The 24390-nt window shown below is 38.5% G+C and overlaps 1 long non-coding RNA gene across 1 annotated transcript; it reads right to left on the reverse strand.

Moving 5' to 3' along the window:
* Nucleotides 1-12284: 12284 nt before the first annotated feature.
* Nucleotides 12285-13536, reverse strand: LOC307156243. The gene is made up of 3 exons (XR_013820683.1): nucleotides 13231-13536; nucleotides 12672-12746; nucleotides 12285-12581 (listed from the first exon to the last, which is right to left on the reverse strand). It is a non-coding gene; the product is annotated as an uncharacterized lncRNA (long non-coding RNA).
* Nucleotides 13537-24390: the final 10854 nt, after the last annotated feature.

The raw sequence follows: 24390 nt of genomic DNA on the forward strand, positions 1-24390 counted from the left end.
AGTTTAAGTGACATTGTTTACAAGCTGTTTTATTGTCTTTCCACAGTTGAAACACTGATTGAGCAATTACATGTGACATGATACATTTGGTTAAGTTCAAGTTGTACTGTATCTTTCAACATACCTTTTAATGTTCATGCATGTTTTTTTCTGTGCAATGGCTTGCACGAAAGAAAAGGCTCACGATCTGCAGCGCCGCTTGAACTGAGGCGCTACCTACAGCTATCTGTCATTTCACATAAAGAACATCAAAAATGCCATTTACTGTTTGAATTTTGTGATAAAATTTACAGAGTTTGAAAGCTGAGACTTTATTATTATAAAAGTAACAAACCACAAAGCTCAGCAAATATTGTATGGGAGGAGCTCAACAAATATTGTTGTAGGGAAAAAACTGCAGACCTGGCAACCCTGGCTTGAACTACGGGTGATTCATAGGGTCAGATAGAGCCTATTTTAGTGTTGCTATTTAAAAAAAAAAATGTTATTGTCGCATTAACTCTAAATTCAACACAAGAGATATTTTCTTCACACACAGTATTTCTTGCAGCCTGACATGTTTTCCTGCCCCCTTTTGATTGACAGGAAATAATCGGCCCTGATCATTCCCTATTGTCCGGTAGCCGATAGGGAAAATAATTGCTTTTATTGGCCGATACATTGCTGCATCCCAAAAAATAGGATCATTTATATCTTGGGGAATATATGTTGGCTACATATGCCAAATAGCTTTAAAGAGTTAGGCCTTTTCTCTCAACATGCCCTGTGTTTGCAGTACAAGAGCTTTCCAGCCTTTGATGACATGACCTTATCTTTACCCCCTCTGAGGGTCATCCGAGAGGGAGAGAGTGAACCCCAGAGGTGAGGGATCAATGTAAGGATGGAGCGGGGGAGCCTAGGCAGTTTGCCCCCTTGCTCAGCCTGGTTCTTAACAGCCTCCCATGGGAGAAATTAAAGGAGATGGCAAGATCTCCCTCCCTCTCACACACACACACACACACACACACACACACACACACACACACACACACACACACACACACACACACACTACACAGAAATCATGTGAAGGACACATCTATCACATATGTATGTGCATCAATAACCAGCATCCCCCTCTGTTAAATAAATCATGGACAGGGATCCCCTCAGTATGCATATAACACACATGCTCGAACATCTCATTTGCATGACATACATATGTGCTTCTAATGAGGAAATAATGAGCTAATCTTCATTCTCATTGTGTAAAATTATATGTTTAAGCATTTTGGTATTTGTGTGACTATTTTATTGATAGACATATTTAATGGCTGTTGAATTTGTTTCATAGTTCAGATTCACCATCACCTGTCTTACAACTGCCACCACATGTTCTCCCATATCTGCCCCATATAGCCAGTTTTGTTTGAATTCCTACAACCAATTTATTTATTTTTAATGATCCAGTTGGTTCTTGTGTTTAATTGAATCTGAAAATGGGTTATGTTTGTATAGTATTTTCTGCAGGATTAGCGTGTCTCAAAACTGACTCACTGAGGGGATATGTATTACGCTTCAATTGGTTAAGTTTGTGTGGAAATGTAGAATTATAGTTATTTTGATAAGGTTATTATCAATGACACACTATATCATTATGTCACACATTATGTATTGAAAATGATGTTATATCCTGGTGTCATGCTTAATTATTGTGACTCCTCAGCAGAAAGTGAGTGTAGGGATTATAGAATGTTAATCCTACTTAGAAAAGCTATGACATTGTATGTTTACATTATATAATGTTTCCTTAATCATATTAAAAATGCACCACGGGCACTAGTTTTGCAGGAGGTATATGTATGTATGTATATATATATATATATATATATATATATATATATATATATATATATATATATATATATATATATATATAAAACAATACATAGAACTGTAAGGCCCGATATATTGGTCCAATCTGCCGGTCCGCCAATACACGGGGAAGGTTATCACGTGCTCTGTCCTCACTCATGCAGAGTATTGGTTGGTTAAATTTACAATACATTTAGTTATGTATTCTCTCGTTAATTCATCTGACTCCATAAATGAAAGGGTTTTAATGATATCTGTGGATCATTAATCATGGGTGAATGTTTGACTATTCCGTTTAACTCTTCAATGAAAATAATATCAAAGTCAGTTAGAATAATCAAATGTAACAATTTATTATGTCAGGTAAATGTATCATGCCAATTCCATAATCAATTCAAAGATAATCGATACAAAACATCAAATGCTCTGGAATAGAGAGAAGATGCAAACCCAACATTAAGAAATACGTGAGGCTGAGAGATCTATATCTCTCAGCCTAACGGACCGATCTGAAGTACAGAAAAAGGCCCCGAACTCTCTGCTGTACTCCATTAAATAGCCAGACCTCTTTCACATGTAAACATGTGCTAACAATAGTCAATTTGCATTCGGAGGTACACTGTAGCACCTCTTGGGGGGGTGTGACCATTTGCTTGAGAGACCAACCCCTCCTTGTATGCTAGTTATCCATAAACCTTCAAAACCTTATTACCTTTTGTTTTAGTTAATCTGAAATGAGACATTTGTACCAGTCGCACTGTGACATTTTAAACGATACCAAACATGAAAATACTCTGTTAATCATTCATATTAAACTATACATTTTGTTGGGTGAATTCAGGTGATCATCTGAGAGAGAGAGGGGTGAGGGGAGAGGGATAGAGATGTAGATTAGGATGACTCGGAGGTGAGACTTTCGTCTCGATGGTGCATGAGAGCCAGTTCAAATGGTAATCTCCAGAGAGGTCCTTTTGTCCTCTCAGGGCCTGGTCACCCCCGAAACAGACTGTCTGGAATGTCCTAATTTATCAATTCTTACAGTTTTCCCTCCTTGACTCCGTGGGTCAAATTCAAATGAGCTCCTATGGAGTCACTGATAAACGTCTGTTGTTATTCTTGAGATGTCACCCAAAAATTGTCTTTTCAATGTTAGCATCTGTAGAAGCTTGCAGAGGGCTGTGTTCACCTGCAGAACACCTGGTCTCACCAGGTGTATGTTGCTTGAGTCCAGCATGTGGATGAATGCATTCAGGTTCTCTTCCTGTGATGCGAGCAAAGTTCGTAGAGTCAATCTGGACCTTTGTGACTTGTTCAGTTGACGTGTCATTCCTCCATGGAGAAACTTCTGCTTCTCTGGCACCTTCTCCACGATGATGATCTGACCCTTCTTGACCAATCCTGTCACCTCCAGCGGTACGGTTGTCTGGGCAGACCTCATTGGATGAAGGGGTTCTCCTTGGTTCACACTGCTTTGTGTGAGACACCTGAAAAGCATCTTAAATGTCCATTTCATGATTGAGCACTTATGAACTTAAAGTCGTCGGGAAATGCATGGGAACACATAATGCAACAAAACAAAATCATGTCATGTTCAATATAAAATATCATGTTCATGTCAGCGAGTGCAAATGGTACATCTGGTCTCAAGTGTTTCTCAGGGTCATGTAGGATGGTTTCATTTTTAATATCCAATTCTTCACTACCACTGTGATGTTAAATGGTAGTAGAATTTAAATATTCTTGGTCTGAATTATTCAAAGGAAATGCAGCAAGAGGTCGGTGCAACCTAAATAATAAGATCAACGGTATGCATCAATTAATCTTGTAATACCAGCAATAATAATCAATCACATTCCTTTCCTAATATCATTAGGAATAATCACTTTGTTTGTTCAGCAATCTTCCAGTGCAAGCCACCAATGCAGATCTAAGAAGTGACTTGGAACATGTTTAGGCATACAAGAATGGAGATTGTTCATTCCTTGCAACAGTGTTGTGTGTGTGTGTGTGTGTGTGTGTGTGAGAGAGAGAGAGAGAGAGAGAGAGAGCTGGCTAAGTCACAGTCGATGACAGGGTTAAATTGTAAATTTTGTAATTGATTGAAGTGCTCACACTTCAGATCTATCTGTTTTATGAGATTTCTGTTATTAGTGGTAAGTTGAGAAATCAGGGGCCCTCTGATTTTCCAACCACCTCAATAACAATCAGAAAGTTTGAACATTTTGAAATTTTATAGCAGGTCTGTCTCTGCTTTATAATTTGCATCATTGACTTGTGACTGTAGTCATTCATACGTATATTTCAGTGTTTTCCAATGAGTTGGCAGTGTGTTGTGAATAGTGTATGCTATTCTCTGTGTCTCTGTTAGACCATGATCATGAGATCATCTCCACCCTGTGTGTGTGAAGCTATCTGGATCTGTTATTGTGAAGATGACATATCTTCGTCTGATGTGCAGTGTTCAGCCTGGATAGACTATCTACCCCAGGTGATGATGCTGTGAGGGTATAGTGATGGAGGTGTGTGTTCAGTGTTCACTTCTAGGAGATGGGTGTAATCTAATCTATAACAATTGTGTTGCAAATTTTGATCCAGTTCTAAACTGGGAGGCCATATTTATTCAGTGATGTACTATTGTGAGTGTGAATGGCCTCTTGAAGTGTCTTTTCACCCATCTCCCGAGGTTATGTTCTAACAATTCCACTGTCCTGGCCTTGATCCAGGTGGGGTCCGGCCCATCCTGGCGTCCGTCCTTCGAGGAATTTGCAGAAGTAAACCTGAGACATAAAACAGAGGAGAGCGAACCACAGACAATTCCAATATTTCACAAACATTAAATACAGACGTGTGGAATTCTTTTACTTGTTCCATTATCATGTCAGTTGCCATTTTAATTCCAGATGTCACATGAAACCGAGTTTCATTGACCACGTCTGAATTGTTGCTGTTGTTTCAGTGTGTTGTGACACCTGAAGCTGCTCTTTCAGTTCAGCCTTCAGTCTGCTGCATGTGCAATGCTCATTGCTTTCTCTCACTACAGCCAGATCTCTGGGTTGTCTGGTTAGCATTTGCTGTTTATGGTGTCGTTCACACATTTTAATTTGTGCAGATACTTTTTGACCTGCAAAAAACTGTGGTACTTTGTCTGCTGTTTAGCATTTCACACCCTCCTTGTAAATTTACTTCTCTGATTAGATTACATTTTAGTTGTTGCACAATTTGGTTTGCTATTACCTGTGCCACAATTCTAGCCGTGTTTTCTAACGGTGAAAAATAAAGGCATACCCCGCCCCTTTTTGGCACTGGGTAGCACATAAATGAAATTCTGTTTCAGAAATTCAGTTTTAATGTCGAAAGTCACACTTCTCCAATTATTATCCTACTCTGTGAGTGTAATATAATGTTTATTATAATTCAAGTTATAATATAATTATATTCTTTAACAATACAAGTCAAATTATATTGTTTTCAGTCTCTGAAGAGTCTCTGGAACAACTTAACGCATGGTCAAATCTCTACTTGTTCTCATGTCAATACATTTGAATATGAAAAAGGCTTTTCTGGCTCAGGGCTGATAAGATGTACATTTGCTGTTTCTCTTTTTTCTTTGCTAGGTTTCAAATACCTTTTTTCTCATTTAGTCTTTTTAAATGGCCATTATAACGTTTGATTCTTCTATTTACTCTTACTTTATATTTTCCGTTTATAGATCAGGGAAACTATATCGCTTTGCAGTCCTTCTCCTAAGGATGCACGACACAATCTCGCCAGTCTGACTTACCAAAACAGAGGTAATTGGCTAAATATCTGGAATCTGCCGTATTCACACGTACAAAATAACAGACACTTAAATAGCCCCCTTGAATGCCACCTCAGGAACTTAATTCAATCGTTTCAATTAGTAGAGGTCAAGACCACCATTAAAAGACGTTAGCCGATCAACTTACTTTTCTTAAAATGGCTTTGGTTTAGTCAAGCCCGTGGAATATCCACGTACACTTATCTAAAAGAACATTAAATTAGAACAGAGGTTATGGAACGCACCCGAATCCAGGTTGATCAAACAGCATTAGCTGATTCTGGACGGAAATTAACTCGTCCCCCTCATTCAAGTACACTTGAATCTGATATCCAGTATTAGTCGTCACTAATGTCTGGCGCAAACTTGTGGAAATATACGAATCCGTTAATCTATTTTGGAAAAAACAAATCTCAGAGTAATTCAGAATACATTCAAACATAACAATATTTAGTTCTCTGAAGCCTTAAATATAAAAAGGTTTTTGTTTCAGGATTAATGAGATGCATTCGCTGTTTCTGATTTTCAAATTCATTGTGAATCACATTATAGCCACCAAATTCAGCACAGACACACGTTTAATTCAGTTCACAGGATACATGGCCTAGAATACAACATCTACAACCTTTACCTAAGTGTTCTAAATACACCCACAGCAAAACAATAGAATACAACATCTATATCACCTTTGCTTAAGTATTTCAAATACACTTACAGTAAAGCAATCCTGTGTTAAAGAATAAACTTTAAATTAGCCTATGTGCATGTTGTAGCACAAACAACCAAATTGTGTTCTATGTGCACGATGTGTAGTGCACGATGTGTTAAGCACAATTTCAAATTTTGAAAATGCAGACAGGTTCAATGAATTTAGATGTTAAACTATTAAGCTATTTGCTATTGGGCTGCTACCCAACTAGCAAATGACGCTAATAGCTGAGGGCCTTGAGTGACCAAAGTTGTCAGGTCAGTAAGAGTTTTAGATGCATTTGAGCTTTGGTTACTTGCTGAGTGCTGGTTCGTGTCATTAGATTGTGATCGTCTGCGTTTTATGAAATAGGGTGGAGGTCTGCCTCTGCCCAGTGACCAACACTTTTCCTCTGTATGGCCTGTTTTGTGACAGGAATTACAGAATCTGTTCAGTTTGCCACAGTGTGGCTTTCTGAATTCTCCTGCAGATGGAGGATTTTCATGACATTCTAACACAGCTACCTCACCATGCATTTGTTTCCGTGACTCAATTCTTGTTGCCCAGCTAACAATACCTTCGAATGTATTTTTTGCTGGAGAAGCACCACACATGAGTGATTGCTGTACACGCGGCCCTGCATTTGTAAGCAGGAATTCAAGGAGAACTACATTGTTGTGGTTAACACCTTCAATTCCAGAATACTCCTCAAAAAGTTCAAACATATTTTCTGCATATGTCTCAAACGATTCTTCAGTACTCTGTTTCCGATTGAAAATCAATTCCCATCCAACAGGACTACAACCACGCAGCTCGCGAAGGCATTGTTTTAGTCTATTCAAGATTTCGCTCTCAGGCTCATTTTGATGCATTGACTGCACAATGGTGCCCGTCATCAAAACCTGTGGTATCTTATAGTTCAGAACATCTGGAATTGAGCTGATAACAATTTGCCAAATATCTTTTGGTTCGAGCTGAAATGCACGTTTTAGACTAACAATGCGTCTCCACCATGGTTCGAATGGCCCTTTCAGAGGGAATGGTCCGATCTCTGCCTTAAACCAGCTACATTCAGTTACTGTTAAAGGACGCCGAATGGTTGATTCTGTGCCGTTTGGGTGCCGTATCACCTTAAGGGCTGAAACAGGCACTCTTTTCATAACTTTATCACATGCTTCATCTGTCTGAAAAGATACGAGATCATTAGAGCAGGCTGCCTCATCTAAGAATTGTACATTTTTAGCCCAATCGCTGTTAAGCTTTTTGGGAGACTTGCTTTTAGCATTTAGCTTAGCCTTGAGATCTGCAATGGTCTCTTTGTGATTTTTACACTTTTCAGTCAGGGCTAACTGCTCAGCTAGTAATTTATCTAGCTGTGTTTGAAGATCTTGAATCTTTTCCTCAGACTTTTGTGCCTCTGCATTTTTAGAATGCACTTCTTCACATTTAGCATCCATAAGCGAAGATAGAAATTTTGTTGACTCGTTTAGCCTTTTATAACTTATGAAGTTTAAAGCCTCAATTATTTCACCATGTTTTGATTTCTTCTGTTTACTACCCACTGCTTTCCACCAAGTGAAAATTTCATTGTCAATAGCATCCATGTTAAGACCTTTTCTACTTAGTTTGTACAGTGTAGGCTCAACCTTTTCAGCCCATAATGTAAACAGGACATTATCAGTACACATGATTTCACAATAATGGGACTACTTAGATTATTCTGATACTTCTAATATCTGTTTCATACAATTCATGCAAATGGAGACTTTCCCTCCCAGTCAGCCAGTGACACAAAACAAGGGTTAAGCGTTTTGGGCGCAGCATGGCTTTAGCATTTAGCATTAAAGTTAGCCTTGAGCGTTTTGAAAGCAACATGGACAATAGCATTTAGCATTAGCCTTGGGCGCAGCATGGCTTAGCATTGACAATAGCATTTAGCATTAGCCTTGAGCGTTTTTAGCCTGTAAATCATATCATCCTGTTTTCCCAAAATTTTCTTTTTATAAACAATGCATCGATCTGCCTTTTATTTATAAAATCACGTGTTTTCCGATCGTTTACAAACTTAGATTTTTCTTTCTCTGTTTTCTGTTAGTTTGCTCATTCTCTTCACGTGTTGCTGGTTTGTCTTTAACAAGCCCAGATACAACAATGGCCGGAAAACATGCGGTTGATTTTAAAACTTTTAGGCTTTACTTTTTCGGCTCTTCATCGAGTTATTAATTATTTGGAAGATGTTATTCTCACTTTAGGTTTTGCTTCCTGTTGCTTAGGCAAAACAAGGAGATCTTTAAAATCTAATCATTCTTCATCTGGCTGCCGCATCACGCTTCTAAACAAAGGGTTTTAATTCCGACCGGTAAACAATGCAGACATTTCTTCAACACTTCTAAAAATGCAAAGAAAATAGACTTACCACAACCACGGAAGAAAGAGAAGATGTTCAAGACTCTTGTTGATATTAAAGTCCCAATACTTGCCGGAAAGGACGTTTCTCGTGAATCTGTTTTGATCTGTTTTGAGATCACGTCGAGGTCACCATTTTGTAAGGCCCGATATATTGGTCCAATCTGCCGGTCCGCCAATACACGGGGAAGGTTATCACGTGCTCTGTCCTCACTCATGCAGAGTATTGGTTGGTTAAATTTACAATACATTTAGTTATGTATTCTCTCGTTAATTCATCTGACTCCATAAATGAAAGGGTTTTAATGATATCTGTGGATCATTAATCATGGGTGAATGTTTGACTATTCCGTTTAACTCTTCAATGAAAATAATATCAAAGTCAGTTAGAATAATCAAATGTAACAATTTATTATGTCAGGTAAATGTATCATGCCAATTCCATAATCAATTCAAAGATAATCGATACAAAACATCAAATGCTCTGGAATAGAGAGAAGATGCAAACCCAACATTAAGAAATACGTGAGGCTGAGAGATCTATATCTCTCAGCCTAACGGACCGATCTGAAGTACAGAAAAAGGCCCCGAACTCTCTGCTGTACTCCATTAAATAGCCAGACCTCTTTCACATGTAAACATGTGCTAACAATAGTCAATTTGCATTCGGAGGTACACTGTAGCACCTCTTGGGGGGGTGTGACCATTTGCTTGAGAGACCAACCCCTCCTTGTATGCTAGTTATCCATAAACCTTCAAAACCTTATTACCTTTTGTTTTAGTTAATCTGAAATGAGACATTTGTACCAGTCGCACTGTGACATTTTAAACGATACCAAACATGAAAATACTCTGTTAATCATTCATATTAAACTATACATTTTGTTGGGTGAATTCAGGTGATCATCTGAGAGAGAGAGGGGTGAGGGGAGAGGGATAGAGATGTAGATTAGGATGACTCGGAGGTGAGACTTTCGTCTCGATGGTGCATGAGAGCCAGTTCAAATGGTAATCTCCAGAGAGGTCCTTTTGTCCTCTCAGGGCCTGGTCACCCCCGAAACAGACTGTCTGGAATGTCCTAATTTATCAATTCTTACAGAACCGACGCAGTTGCAATCGAAACCCCTTCAAGAGAGTTCACAGGCAGCGTTTAACAGATGTGATTTTAGCCTTAGTGTAAAAGTAGGTAGTGATTCGGCTGATCTAATAGCGAGGGGGAGATCATTCCATAGTTTTGGACCCGCTCGTGAAAATGCTCTGTCACCCCTATGTTTATATTTTGTCCTACTCACACATAAAAGATGACGATTCTCCGTTCTCAAGGATCTAGGTATTTTGGGGTATGATGCGACAAGCTTTGCAATCCTGGATTTGGGGATTTTCTGTAATATTTCTCTGCAGATCCTCTCAAGCTCTTTCAGGTTGGATGTGGACCATCGGGGGAAAGCCATTTTCAGGTTTCTCCAGAGATGTTTGATTGGGTTCAAGTCCGGGCTCTGGCCGGGTCCCTCAAGGACATTCACAGAGTCGTCCCTAAGCCACTCTTGCAGTGTCTTGGTTTTGTGCTTAGGGTGATTGTCCTGTTGGAATGTGAAGCTTCGACCTGCATTCTTTGGAAAAAAAAAAGTTTATATAGAACCCTATGGTTTCTTGACTCAATTTGGCCAGGCACCCAGCAATATATTTGAAAAGTTATCATAAATCTGGTTTCACTTCATCATTATGGGGTATTGAGTGTATAGGCTGCAACAAGAACAAATATATAAAAAAATAATTACTTTCTAAATACATTGTATGCCTAATTGTGGTAGAAGATGTATTTTGTTTAGGTTAGTCACAACACAAGTGCATATATGAGCGCTTACCTCATATCCCTGACAATTCCACTGGAATCTCACTGAAAATATTTGACTAACTACTTTTTATTTTTGCAAAATTCCAAAGAACACACTACTAGCCTACATCCTGTAAAATTCACAGCAATTTTCAGATGAAATGAACACTATTGCCTTTTCACACAAATTATGATTACAATAAACACTTACTTTTCTGCACAATACTTTCTTATGACTTAAAAACACTTTTACAATAGTGAATGGCACTAATAATGCATGCATTAATATTGTAACCATATTGTAACTCTATAATTAAATCCAATGAAGATGATCAGGGTTAAAAATGAAAGTGAATATTTATTAAATAAAACAAACTCGGGTAGAATAACAGGCAAACAGCAACAAAACAGTGTGCTAGGCACAAACAATACCGGACAATGAACTGAATGTAAAGAGCAACTTAAATATACAATAATGAACTAAATAACGAACAGGTGTATTGATTGCATGACTGTCCATGGTATAAAGACTGGAGGGAAACTACAACAAAGGAAACAGGTAACTGAAGAGAAGCAAACAAAGTCCATGAAAATGAAATTAAACACCAACAGAACATATTACTACACCGGAGTGTAGTACACCGGAACGAGGACCAAGGCGAAGCTGGAGGGAAGGCGAGCCAGACGGAGCCGAAGGGGCGGAGCGGACGGCTCCTAAGACCGTGGTACAGGCCGGGCGACATCTGACCAGGGTGATGTCGTGGCGATGGTAGGCTCAGTCCTCGTCTCAGGCTCTGGCTCGTTCATTGCGGCAGTCGTGAGCACCCACACTGTAAAAATAAAAGGTGCCTGGAGGAACCTTTTGGGGTTCTTCACTTCGCCACACCGGCGGAACCATCTGTAGATCCTCTAGGCACCCTTTAAAAAGGGCCGGTTCTCTGAGGAACTCTTATATTAGGCACTGTGTGGAACCACTTTGGGTGCCTCCAGGAACCAAATTAATTTTTTTTTTAAATATTTAATTTCACGTTGTTACTGTGGTTACCTTTGACTTCTATTATAATAAACAAATTGAACCAAATACAAAATAAGAATTGTTTATTACATATTTGATATTCATTTTTATACATACACTTCCATGCACATGGGAAGAAAAAGCTAACTATAGATTAATATCAATGAATACACAAAAAAAATAGTACAATACATAAGCAACATGAATAATCAACCATGTATATACAATAGATAAACAAGAAAAGACATCTCAACAAAATGCATGGAAACACATATGTTCCACGAAATAAATCAATGTAAAAAAATTACATTTTGACCAATTAAAAATGTCCATCTTTACTTAACTTTAAAACATTTGTGTTTCAGTCCGATGGTAAGTCCAAAAGCTCTATCAGATGCCAAAAACAAACAACAAACAGTGCTAATATACACTCATTGTGCTGTAATATTCCTGAAAATTATTATCCTAACCTTTATCTCTATATTGAAATCTCTGATGGTTAGTTATTCAGCTATTTTGAATCATAAAGTGTTGAAGTCTGGGATGCCGTTAGACTGGAGACTGTAATGTACACTATGGCTTTTGAAAAGCTTAAATGTGTGACTTAAATCAATAGTGTTCATAAATGGTTGTTGAGTATTCTCATGAAACAAGATAGAGGAAGTAGAAGTAGAGGCTTCGACCTGGAAACAGTATTAAGGTGCAGTAAAATGATCTGTTGTTCTGTGAATGTTCACTGGTGAATTACAGTCATTTCAATAAGAATCCACACAATCAGCAATTTCGTTTGTGGTCAAAAATGTCACTATGGGGCAAAGTTGGTGTGAGGTACTTAAAGAGTTAGAAAAGTGAAAAGGTACAGCAGATTTGTTTTCCGTGTGTTTTTCCTCTTTTCTGGTGGATGGTCCAGGCACTTCAGTGATTTGCAGGTCTACAGGAGGATTTTTATTCTTGTTCAAACGTGTATTTCAGCTTACCGAGGTCCCTGCAAAGTACAAAATGTACTGTTAGTAATGTTATTAAAGTGATAGTTGTGAAATTGAAATAATTTCCTCAGCCTTGTGACGTTCCAAACCTGTTTGACTTTCTTTCTGTGGAACCCAAAAGCAGATCTCAGGCATAATGCAACCCCAGTCACCGTCCGCTTTCACTGCATGAAACACAAGCAGAAAAAAATTGTGTAAATCATTCATGAAACCATTCTTATGTACACTTGTCTAGCTCAATTCAATGCAACAATTTATGTAAAAATGGTTAAGCTCCAAAAATGTCCCAGAAAAGATCCTAAAAATAATCAATGAGTTCACAACTCATGTGTTATGGGTTGTGTTGTAAGTCTTCTGAAGCCATATAATAGCTTTTTTTTTTTGTCGAAAAAGACTAAACTTGAAGTTATAATTCAGAGTTAAAATGTCTTATATTCAAATGCAAATGATAAAGCATAGCATAGCATTATTTGTGAACCAAACCTGTGATATTATTTTTCTGAGTAACATGAATGAGATTTGAGAGCATGAGGGAAGATTTTCAGAGAATAACTGATTAAAAAACACAAGTACACAGTCAAACAATACAATTTCACACAGCTAAAGTTCATAGTAATAAAGTACTTGCATGTGGTGCAGGTAACTTACTGTAATTCAATGTTGCCACTGAAATGTTCAGATTATTTTAGAAATGTAATGGTTGTTCTGGGGAAACAAAAGAACAAAGCTGATTATTCACAACATAATATTTATTGACCAGTAAATGGCTTTAAAATGGTATGTGAGAGAATGAGGGAACATGTAGTAAGTAAAGTTAACCTGCTTTTGTTATTCATAACAAACGCCAATAAAGACAGCAGGAATCAGCTAAATTAGTTAGGCTATATCAGCAATTTGAAGACACAGTTGTACAGAATATGTTGAATTGAATGACTAAATCAATCTAAGACAATAAGTCAATAATTTCCATTTGATCATTACGTTAGATCAACGTAACAGTTAGTTAGCATCGCGGCTAAGACCTTCATACCAGATACTGTGCAATAAATTAGTGGTAAACACTGTAAAAACGTAGTAATGTATAATAAATTTAGTTTATATATATGTGTGTTTATATGTGTGTTTGAATATATAGTGAGTAGACTCTGTATGTATATTTATTTGGCGAGTTTACAAACCTCTAACTGAGAGCCGAACAAACGGCGGACGCTTTGATGAGGAGAGCCGTTACTTTCAAACCCGATGACGTCGATCAGCTGAGCTTTGTTGCGCGCGAGCAGCGCGAGGATCACTGAAGCGACGACAGCAGAGGAATAGCAGCAGTTTCGTGACAGAATTTAGTGTTGTTGTTTAAGGTTTAAATTACTTAATAAAATAGGCCTATACTAAATAAATGTAAGCTACCCAAGTGAAAAAGATGTAGGCTACTGTTAAATGTATTTAAAATGCATTAAAGTATATTTGTATTGTAGGTCTACTAAAAACACACTCAAGTACATTTTTAATACATTTAGTCTTTTTCACCTGGGTATTTATACTGAATCAAACTTAATAGCCTGTAGTAATAATAATAATAATAGGATACTAATAATCTTATGGCCTCACTGAACCATTGGGTTCCTCCAGATGCTGGCTTTAACATAAGAGATCTTCCAGGAACCACTTAAATGTTAAAAGATCTTCCAATAACCCTTTTATCGCATTCAAGTTCCTCTATTTTCCCCCAAAGCACTTCAAGGTCTCATAGTAATGAAAAGGTGACTCCAGAACCTCTGAACTAAATACAAAGTGCTTAAAGGATCCCATAAGTTCCAGCAAGAACCTCAAAGTTTGTCAATGCTCCTCCAGTAACCCTACTATAGGGGAAAGAGCTTTGAGGCACCTAAATTACATTTTGAAGTTCCTTGAGTATCCGACAGGATATTTGAGGCTCCTTTGGACCCAGTTGGCTCTGGCTTAATGTCCGTGTATTGGGGTAATGACTGGCTGGGCTCTGGATTAGGCTCCTTGTGGTCCACTGCAGGTTTCTGGGCAGGCTGGGTTGCTCTGTGGCCTGCAGGTAGCGGTGGAGTCACGTCGAGGAAAAATATGTTTTATTGCTTCTGTCTGGTTCTTGACTGCCGAGAAGCTGGTCCTCGATAGTGGCGTCAAAGAGGCCACCATGCGAGATGGGAACTTTGTCTGTGTCCCGCACCTTAGCAAGGATAAGCAAGAGAGACCCTCCAGGACCTCACCAGGTGGACCCAGGTGGACATCACCTGGCCGAAAGCCTGCACCATGATCTTGAAAGTCGGTCGTCGAGCACAGTTTCTGCATCAATCCCAGCTCAGAACTACCCTTGTGCAACTCTTTTAGTGCCTTGGCCTGATGGACTTGCAGGATGGTCATGGCATGCAGGGCAGATGCAGCCTATCCAGCGGCACTCTAAGCCTTCGCCATCAGAGACGAAGTGAACTTGCAGGCCCTGGGCAGGAATCGGACGATTCCAAAAAGTGGTGGCGTTTTGCAGGCATAAATGCTCCACCTGTGGAACCTCAGTATACCCCCTGTCTGCCCCACCATCGATGGTAGTAAGGCTGGAAGAGCTTGCAAAGCCGTACTTGGCAATAAAAGGTGCCTTCTGTGACTTTGCCAGCTTTTCATGCACCTTCCGTGAAGAAAGGCTCTGGGGCCGGGCGCAGCTGTGAGCTGCATATGCAATTCATCCTCATCTTGAGCCCAGAATGAGAAATTAAGTTTGCCATGAGACAAAACACCTAATTCATCCAAGAACTCAACTGGGCGAAAACAGTGTGACGAGGAATGGGAGGCCTGTGGGATTGACCTGCCGGGAATACTCCCATTGTTGTCCCCATATTGCCCTCATCACTTACTGCCACGGCCTTGTGCATAGCAGAAAGTCTGAGATGGGGAACAACGGATGTAACTATCTCTGTGACCAGAAAACAGAGCTGTGACAGCAACATTGCCATGGTTATGTTCTCGCAGTGAGGACATGAGCCATCCAGAAACTCTGTCTCAGTGTGGGTACGACCCAAACACGTTAAACAGAGCATGGCCATCTGAGGATGAGAAGTATCGAATCCATCAAGAAACACACAGACAGAAAGTCATCTTTGAAAATACACTTTCCACCAGTTTTGCTCTTTTAGAGGATCGCTGAAGTGCCCAGTGGAAGCTCTCTGCACTTATCCATGAGTGAGGGAAAGACCACTGCAATGCACCGTAACACCAGCAGATCAATCGTGAGGTGAATGGAAGGAGCAATTATGTAGACAACTGCTTGGCTCTGAAGAACAAATCTGAATAAGTAGATGCACGCTATCTCCTTTCATACCTGTATGTCTGGGGGAGTGGCATAAGCAAATTCCACTTGGCAATTCTCATTGGCCTTTTCTCAAAGTCTCAGAGGTGTTTGGGGCTCCCAAGTGCGACCCCTAGTGTCATCACAACATCGAAAAGACTGACCGATAGGGAAACATTTTACCACAGCTGTTTTAATGTTATTTGCTCTCATTGTTTTTGGATTGAACAAAGCTGTTGCCTCAGCAGAGAGCTTGATGTTCTGTAGACAGTGTTGGACTACAAATTTATTAAATGTTAAATCTAGGTGCCAATACAATAGTATATAAACTGATTGGATTAACATCTATGCATTTGAATGACACTGTTATGCTGATGAGATCAGGGATGGGGAAATTCCGGTAACGGGCTGACTCTGGTATTTCATTTGCATGCTTTGTTCAGAGTGTCTCCACCTCTATGTAAATCCCTCCCTCTTGAAAGGTATAAACTCTACTGTGCTGAGCTATTAGTTTAGACTTGGATGACTACAGCGACGCACAGCGAGTTCTCAATAAAGAATCCTGCTTGAAAGATATCCCAACGTCTCCTGGTCTCTGCTTCGACGAAGGAACATTTTAAAACAACGGCATGACCTAGATAAATAGGTGTGCCAGTGCAAGGAAGTAAGTAAAAGAAAGAAAGAAAGTAAGTAAGAAAGAAAGAAAGAAAATGTGGTAAACAAGACAAGTTTGTGGAGAATTTGTAGAGCATAACTGATGAACACCAGAACAAAAAAGGAGACACTACTTCTTACCCTGTCCCATCCACTCCATCTCTGTCGCTTTCTCTTGCCCTCTTTATCACTTTCCCCTGTCCTCCAGCCCTTGAATGCATCCCCTCCACCTAATGAGCAAAGGCTGAGGGCCAATAGCCCTCTCCATGTTCAATGAACTCTAAAAGTTTAAATTCAATACAATCCTCAAACTCTCTTTCTCCTCATCCCTCAACCCTGTCCTCCTTTGGGGTTAAAAAAGAAGCAATTCAACCTCTCTCTCTCTTGTGAAATCTACATCACATAATCTACATTTTTATTACTTTAAATGATTTTAAAGTATATCAAGAAAAAAGATGGTTTCATTATGGTCAACCACAGACTAATTTGAAAAGCCACCCCACAATAGATATTGTGTTGTCCTGAAGACAGACCCTTTTCATTCTATTTTAAATCTCCATTTTTTTATTAATAATAATAATAAGAAGAAGAAGAAGAAGAAGAAGAAGAAATAATAAGAAAAAGAACAACAACAACATGAGCACGCAAAACATTTCCATGCAAAGATTTTTAGTTTTAGAAACTGTTCTTAGGACTTCCATCCATGGCCTACAGGGAAGATCTCACTAAATATTGTTTTTTGGTGCCTATAGCTCTAATTAAAGCACTCATTAGAGACTTCAAATCTCCCATTTCAGTATGAATCCTTGATGAGTAACCTTGGCCACTGAGTGCTTTAAATAGTTAAGGAAGATGTCATCTACTCAAACTAGTGGAAAATCTGTTTGTGTGAGCGTGTGTCTGTGTGCAGTGCACCTGGTTTTAATGATAAAGAAATATCCGTCCTTTCTTGTCTTTTTGTAACCTTCTCAGTAACCTTCTCATTCAAGTTTGGTCAACCTTATGTAAATGATAAAAAGAAAAAACACCTGGCGCTGCCTAGCTGTGAGTAAAGTGACTCCCAAATAATGTGAAGGGCAAAGCTTTTGTCTGGTTATTTAGAGTGTCAGGTCTGAGATTTAAGAAGAGTTAGAAAAATACGTTTAAATAGCCATATATCGAGGAATAAAACTTTCCTTCATCTTTAAAAATAGTTCACTGTACTATGAAAACATACCTTGACTCAAAACTTTCACTCGGAAAAAGCTCTATTTAATATAAGCTACAAAAACATCTCATTCCAAAATACTTGATTTCTGACGTCAAAAACAGTCACATATGACCACTAACAGATACTATTATTGCTAAACGCCAAGAGTAAAATGTGGTAAAGTCAGTCAAGCCTGTGTGGAGCACCTGCTGCTCCATAATATCCTTCTGAAAGATCCTAACATAAGAAAAAGAGTGGCTGCATGGTTTATTTTTAACTATCCTTAAATATGTGTACTACCTTTGTTGTATTACAAGTTTATTAAATGTTTAATTTAGGTTTCAACATTAAAAGTTAAGACTTTGATTTTAAGTAGGGTCAGTTTCTAGCTAGAGACTCCGGCCAGTCCTGTTTTCTCTATTGTGTTTTAAATGAGTCAGATCACTGAGATTCTCACCTTTCGGAGCCCAAATGGCTTTCGGAGCCCCTGGCCCAGACGTTGGACAGCCTATTATATTTTGAGGCTCAGAGAGAGGGTGGAAAATTAAAAACTAAATTAATGTTAAGAAAAACAAAATAAAGAAATAAAAACAAATAAAATTAAATAATTAAATAACATGACATAACTGCACTTTACTTTTGCAGCCATTGCCTTGAGGACAGCTCTCTAAAATACAGTATGGCACAATAACGCTTTGGGTGAATTGGGTTCATGTCCAGGCTTGAGATGCTTTCCTTATCCTGTTCCCATTGCTTCCTATCTGCTCTCAATGTTATATCAAATAAAGGCTAAAGGCAAAATAATTAAAACAATTACTTTTCCATAGTGGCTAGTTTAATCAAAATCCACTCAAAGACCAATTCCAGAGACAGTCCTACTAGAGGAGTTTATGGTTCAGTGTCATGCTCAAGTAAACAAATGTATACGCGCTGTTAAAATCTCATGACCTCTCCAGTTGCTTCTGCCTGGTGTCTCAGTATTTCACCAGGGCAGACAGAAGTCAGCTGTACTGCTGTCAAACCAACAAAACCTTCTGAGGTGAAAGCAAATACTTCCATTTTCCCTATACACTCCATATCATTATTTTCTCTCAGCTTTATTTGTATGGTCCTCCAACAGACATTCTACTGACTACAAGTAACTTTGCAATTGCATGTCATCTTATTATTCTAACCCTTACCCTACCAGCAGTCTACTAATACGCTACTAACACTCTAATGAGAGTTAGTAGACATGTAGGTGCATCATTACTTATAGTCAACAGAATGTGTTAAAGGGACCATCAAAATAAAGTGAAACCAAACTTAATATTAAAAATATTGACTAGGTTTGAGATTAATTTATCTCAATGGTCATTCATGCAATGGGGATCCACACCATTTGTAATGGAACTAATGTGGATATTAGTCAAGTTTTTTCCCAAATAGTGGCCCCACACATGCTGTCTGACTACAAGCCAGACTGGTTTCAAGATGTTCCATGGGGACATGGAAATAATGGATGCATATCAAAGCACTCTGACTAACCAAATCCATCTTATTCTCATCATAATGTCACCATGATGGTTGTTTTAGGATCTTATAATTCTTATTGAATCCACACTGTTCATGAGTCACAATTTACTGTGATGTGTCATTTCAATCCATATCCATCCGACTGAGTACCCTGAAAACAAAACTTTCTGTTGTGTGGCATGTTTCATTCTCTTATTGCTGAAATATAAATATATATATAGGATAGTGGACATCCACATTGGATCCAGGTCTGCTTAATTTGTGGTCAGAGTGTTTTGATCTCTAACACTATTCTGAGTGGTCAGAAATCGTTTTGGTGGTTATTTCATGTAGGCCTAGTTAACGTACTTCAGTGCTGACACACGCACAAACACACACACACACACACACACACACACACACACACACACATATTTTCTCTTGTTGCTCATGAGAAACGTGACAAACCAGAGACAGACACATATGAACGGGCGGCCGCTGACACAGGAAGAAGGGTTGATGCCAAACAGTTGAAGCCAGATTTCCTCTCAGCCTTTATAACCCCCAACCTTGTGTCATTTTATCTCAATTTCATTCATTTCCTTTTATAGTTCAATACAAAAATATATATATATATATTTATGATTTACTCACCTTCATATCCTTCTAATAATCTCCACACAGGTCTTTTCCATATAGTGCCCACAGCTGCATTAACTTACTTGAGAACTTTAGTGTCAGATCATTGAATCAGTGAGTTGAGTGAATTGTTCAGTCTTATTTGTGAATCAGATCAAATGGTTCATTAAAAAGAACCGGCACAAAATAATAATATAAAATAATGTTCAACTCAGATTCAACTCAATGTTCAGATTCTGAAAGTTCTGTTTCTATGATGCCTAAACTTTGCAATCTGATTCAAATTTTCACTTGCATTTATATATTCCAAACAGGTATCCAGTCACCACGTATAATGTCACCAAAGCTATCGTGAATAAAACTTTCACTTTTGCCTTGATGACATATCTAAAAATAAAGATAATATTTATGTCAGAAGATCTTTTTAGCAACTAATTTCAAAAGCAAAATAAAGCATCTAGATGCTTATTAGCATGCATAATACTAGGATATTGGCTATTAATTGGTACTTTTAAAGCACATATTAAGCATTTATTCTTCAAGACCATATTCTACATCCCCCATATTCTACATCCTCATGCATCGCTTTCTGCCAGGACTTTTACGTGCTTTTCCCAAACCACTGAAGTGACGTCGACGTCCGGGTTAGCAGTAGCATGAGCCGTCAGGCAAGTGTTATTTAAATGAACTCCTGATGTACTTACAAACTTTCCAATGCATCGTTTTATGAGTACAGAACCTATTTTTACTACTGTATAAGTTTGGTACCATTCCGGGCTTTATTAGTGGGGTAATTTACGAGATACATCCTTGGATCCGGTAGTGCCTGCACTAAGCCATTCGGCTGATTTTGCTAAATAAGGTCTAACTTTAATAATGTTCGACCAAGGGAAAAAAGGCTTCTGGGGGGGGGGGGGGGGGGGGGTTAGCTCGAGATCATGGTGCAAAGGACCCTAGGTTGATTTTACCCCGAACCATCCCTTTAATTTAGCATGCAGCAATGCAGATTTTACTCAGTATAAACTTCAAATGTATTTTGGTGACATTACAATTGCATTTCAATTACACTGTATAAGAGTGTTGAACATACATTAATATTATACTGATAACACTGAGGTCATACTTTTTGTGATTTTAAAATGCATTGCAATCCAAGTAAAGTGTGCTAATGGCATCATTATTGTATGCTTCAAATACAATAATGTAATCTTTATAAATAATAGCTTGGCACAGCTTAAAGGGGTCATATGATGCGATTTCTTGTTTTCCTTTTTCTTTAGTGTGTTATGTAGCTGTTTGTGCATACAAGAAAATCTATGTCAGTGTGTGGGGGCAGAATTTCATAACACCGCCCAAATGAAGGCGTAACTTTGATTCTTGCTGTATTATTATTATTGTTTAAAAAAAAAAAATTATTATGGCCGGCCATGTCCGCCATGTCGTGGAGACGCTGTGTTTTTCGTTGCGAAAGCCAAACTACTTTGTTTGGCCTTCTAAAAGAGGACACAACTAGAAAAAAGTGGTTAAGCTTTATTTACAACACTGTTCAGTACAACCAAAATATTCGACTGTGTGTTGCGCATTTTTCGGAGGACTGTTTAGAGAGCCTGGGAGAGTACAAGGCCGGCTGTGCACAAAGGCTGATTCTAAATAACAGTCTGGCGCTTCTGACTCACACAGCCTATAAGTATGTATTCATATTTTAAGAATTTGCTACTGACTATTCAAACGTGAGTTTTGAGCAGTGAGTAGCTATGTCGTTTCTATGATCACAAATGCAAACATGGTTTTATGTTTACATAGTGTTCTCACACCCGTAGCGCGGCGCAATACGTAAAAAGACAGTATAAGTCATTATAATCAGTAATTATGTCCCCAATGAAATAAAACATGACCAATCTGATACGATCTGGTCCAGTCGCGCTGGCAAAGTTGATCGATCAGCTTGGTCATCTGCATTTTCCGGATCAGATTCAGGCTCGAATTGATAGCTGTAGTACCAACAATATCACCTGTAATTATTGCTTTGGGAGCTGATGTACCAAATATGGAATGGTGTGTGGCATTTCCGTCACAAGCTTAAGATTTTTGTTATTTTGAGACTTATTCAGATTTGAAACAGCTTGAGGGAGTAAATGATGATTTGTATTTTAAGTTATGCATGTGTAATGTGTATCTTTGTTCTTAATTTTTAATAACAAAGAAAATAATGACAAAGATTTTTATCTTCGCCACTTTGGCCTAAATGTCTGCCATTCTTTTTTATTTCATATTTTGTACCTAAGGTTTTGTTTTTAAAATAGAGACATTAGTTTGGCTGTAATGCTCAGTCACTTGCAGAATAGGGAATCGTGGAAACATGAAAGGGAATCGTGATCAAATCGTGAATCGTGATTTTCCTGAAAAAAATCGTGATATGATATTTTTGCCATATCGCCCACCCCCTACATAGCATCTAAAAATCATTGCATCGTTCTCAGATTTGAAATAGCTTACATGGTGAGACTTCCCTTGTAAAAAAAAAAAAAAAAAAACTATCCCAAAATGTATTTAAAATACATTTATTTCATATACTAAGTATACTACAAATAAATGTACATACTGACATATCGCTTGCGACTTACTTATATAAATATTATAATTAAACTCTATTTGGAGTACTTCTTTATTGCACAATGCACATTTCTTAATATTAAGCCTAAAATGTGTTTTAATATCACTATTAGTAAGGACAGTATGCTCACTGTAAAATATCATTCTTTAAATGCAAGATATTTGAAGTCTACCTAAATTGTACGTGCAATAGTTCCATTTTAGCACAGTCACTAATCACAATACTAAGTATATCTTTAGTTGAACTTCAGCACTATTTTCGGATAACTAAAGTGCATTAAGTACAACATTACTTGTTCCAATTTAGCTTGGTTCATGTTCCAATACGAACTTAGTATTCCAACAGTACAATTGCAGGGTATATTAAAGGGCACATAACACACACAGTTTCTGCCAATCTCATGTTAATCTTTAGTACCTATAAAGTACTATTGCACCCTTCATATCTCCGGAGTCTTTAGTTTTATCAGATTTATAAAAGACAGATACAGCTGTATCGATTCTTTCCGAAAACAGTCGAGCTCCTGGAAGACGTGCCGTGGGCGGAGCTAATGAGTGACGAGCACAGAGTGGTTTAAAGGGGGGGGTGAAACACTCAGTTTCAGTCAATCTCATGTTAATCTTGAGTACCTATATAGAATTGCATCCTTCATATCTCCAAAAAGTCTTTAGTTTTATTATATTTATAAAAGAAAGATAGGCTGGACCGAGTCTTTCCGGAAAAAAACCGAGCGGCTGGGGGCGGGCCGTGTGGGCGGAGCTTACGCGCCGATAGCTAACAACACACAGACATTTGAAGCAGTTTTACCCACCGCCTGCGGTTCCAACGCACGACCGTGAACCTTTATCGTTGGGACTGCTCCATCCTTAAGCTTTAGATGATCTGCAAATCCGGCGTCGAACTGGGCCTTGTTTATAAAACAATCATCGTCGAAATGCAGGGAACAAACAAAGTCCTGTGACTGCAGCGAGCACAGTGCTTTGATGGGCGTACTGCTTGTGCTTTCGCTCTCTTGCCCTGGGGTGCGTTTCCCAAAAGCATCGTTAGCCAACTATGGTCGCAAGTACCATCGTTATCAGCATAGTTCAACGATTTGGTGTTTCCCGAAACCATCGTTCCAACGAACGTTCGCAAACAGCATCGCAAACTTGTGTGGTTGGAACGACAGCTCTCGAGCTGTGGTTAGAAGCATATTTTCTAATTTACATGAGATGTAGACTGAATAAATCCTTATCTTTAGCAAAATAAGCAAGCTGACATTCAGTACAACCCGTGTTATTGATTTATAACACATACAAATGTAATTTACGTATTTTAGTTTGTCAAGAGATTTAAAGCACCGTTTTTGAAGACTGCGCATGTGTGAACGTGCTCTACTATGTAAGAACGAGCCAAATATTGAGTCTGGTAATAAAGGAAAATAACTGAGAAAAATTAGAAATGGTCTTCAGATGCCATGTCTGTAACTTATATGACAAAATCTAGCGTTAATTCGATCTCAAACAGATTAATTAAAATAAGTTATTAGTCCAACACGTCATAAACCAACGTGGTTGAACGATACTTTGCGACATACGGTTTCGGGAAACAGTCGTGACTAGCTAGTTGATTTCTCCAACGATGCATCGTATTATGGTAGTTAAGCAGCGAGCTACATAGTTGTACGGGAAACGCACCCCAGGTCTACGGGTGCGCGCGCGCCCTTCCGGGAGAAGTGCCCTTGGGACCTGTATAAGGAAATTCCGCCCCATCTGACGTCACACATGCCCATACTCGAAAAAAACTTTCCGAAACTTGTGACAAACCGGAAAGAGTATTTTTGCCACAGAAATACTCCTTCAAACGTACAATTTAATTTTTGAAACTTTGTCCATGTTTAGCATGGGAATCCAACTCTTTAACAGTGTAAAAAAC

The sequence above is a fragment of the Squalius cephalus genome, assembly GCF_949319135.1.
Source record: "Squalius cephalus genome assembly, chromosome: 3".
Classification (NCBI taxonomy): domain Eukaryota; kingdom Metazoa; phylum Chordata; class Actinopteri; order Cypriniformes; family Leuciscidae; genus Squalius; species Squalius cephalus.